The sequence below is a fragment of the Neomonachus schauinslandi genome, chromosome 13 (assembly GCF_002201575.2).
Source record: "Neomonachus schauinslandi chromosome 13, ASM220157v2, whole genome shotgun sequence".
NCBI lineage: Eukaryota > Metazoa > Chordata > Mammalia > Carnivora > Phocidae > Neomonachus > Neomonachus schauinslandi.
This window is the reverse complement of record NC_058415.1, coordinates 12,892,405-12,894,579: the sequence shown is the minus strand read 5'-3', so window position 1 is coordinate 12,894,579 and position 2,175 is coordinate 12,892,405.

Sequence of the window (2,175 nt, the reverse complement as noted above, 5' to 3'; positions counted from 1 at the left end):
CCGGCCGCGAGGGGGCGCGCCGCGGGCCCGCGGGTCCCTGCCCTCCGGCCGCCGCCGCGTTCCTGTGCCCGCAGCGTTTTCTAAAAAGCACATCGTAGCCTGAGATCAAAGTCCACACTTGGTCCCCTTGCAGAGGCAGCTCGGAACCGTCTCTGCCTGTTGGAGGGAAGGCGAATACTTTCTTTTTCTCTCTCTCTCCTTTATTTTTTGGGGGGGTTGGGGGTGGGGTGGGGGGAGGGGGGCAAGGCCAAGACGGCGGCGGCGGCGGCGGCGGCGGGGAGGGGGGCGCGTAGAATTTTAAAGCTTCAACACTGGTGTACATACGTCTGACCCGGTGAGCGGACCTGTGGCGTCACACGGTGATTCGGGGCCCTTTCTGCTTGCTGTCTCTCAGAATTGTTTTCTTACCTTTTCGGTGTAAATGACGACTGTGCTGCGGTTTCTTTAGCAAAACCACTCTCTTGAATCACGTTAACCTTTGAGATAAAAAACAAAAACAAAAAAAAAACAACAACAACAAAAACCCACAAAAACCAACAAAAAACACACCATAGCACAGCTGTCTTTATGCAAGCAAGAGCACATCTACTCCAGCATGATCTGTCATCTAAAGACTTGAAAACAAAAAAAGTTACTTATAGTCAATGGGTAAGCAGTCTGAATTTATACTAATCAAGACAAACCTCTAAAAGGTTACACTAAGTACAGAACTTTTAAACCTTGCTTTGTATGAATTGTACTTTTTGAACATAAGCTGCACTTTTATTTTCTAATGCAGAGGATGAATAAGTTGAATATGTGCTTTAAGGATAGAAGCAGACATTCTGTTTGGAACCACGTTATAATCTGCTTTTTTTTTTTTTTTTAATGTAGTATACACTTTTCCCTATGAAATCATGGCAGAGATGGGAGGGCAGAATATATGTGACAGATGCTGAAGGAGAAGGAGGGTAGTATTTTTTTTAAAAAAATCAAAAAGAGCAAACAGAATTTTAACTCTATTAACTTTTCCAAATTTTCCGATCCTTTTAGTTAACATCACCTTACTGTTTTAATGCCACGAACGGAGAGGGTTTTGACTCCGTTGGGTTTTATTTGAATGGGTGCGTAACAGTAACTTCTCTGGAAACACCGACTTTGTGAAGAAAAATGTGTTGGTCTCCTTCCCGTGTTCCTCCAAACTCCCACTGACAGGTGCAAGAGTTATGTAAAAAGGAAAAGGAAGCTGACACGTGAAAAGAAAAATGTATCCCTGTTAAGTAGTGAGTCCCAAGGGAAAATACCATGATGATTTCCAAGGTGACTTCGAAATTGTCCCTGTTGGAGAACGAAGGCACACGGAATGCGTGTGAATGAAGACACATCACTGTATCTTTGACATCAGAAGACTCACCACTATATATCTTGTATCCAGGTGTCTACAGTGGCCTAAACCACTACATCCATAAAATGCCATTTACCTGAAAACTTAATTTTGGCCTTCACGTGGTCAGAAAAGAATGAACTGTTTTCATAGCGAAGAAGAAACCTCAAGTAAAGGGAGTCAGCAGTGATCGTGGGAGAAATGTTTACATTTTCTTTTGTCAGAAATAATGCTTTCTGGCAATTTTATCTGCTATTTAAAACAGGGAGCTATGGTGCACTCTCGTTTATACATGTGCTGTAAGCTGTGTCGGGTAAACTTAGGGTGCCTCCCCGTCAGTGAACTCGTTACTTCACCTGACACATGCGCGTTGCCAGGTTCAGAACCAGTGTGGGCTCCCACAGCAGACGTGGGGCACGGCTGACTCCGACTTCCAATATGATAGCCATCACTAGCACGGTGTTTTTCTTTTTTGTTTGTTTAACCAACATAGTCGTATTAGTAGTTCTATAAAGAGAACTGCTTTTAACATTAGGGACTGGGAACAGTCCATTGAGATAAAAGGGAAAGTGTTTTCTCACGGGAAAACATGTCAGGAAAAATAAAGAACACTTTCTACCTCTGTTTCAGATTTTTGAAACGCTTATTTTAAACCAAATTTTAATTTCTGTGTCCAAAATAAGTTTTAAGGACATCTGTTCTTCCATACGAAATAGGTTAGGCTGTCTATTTCTTACTGAGCTCATGGAACGGTCCTGCTTGTGATCCTCTGCACGCTGCCTTTTAGTGAGTGAGGAGTTTGGGGTTGCCTA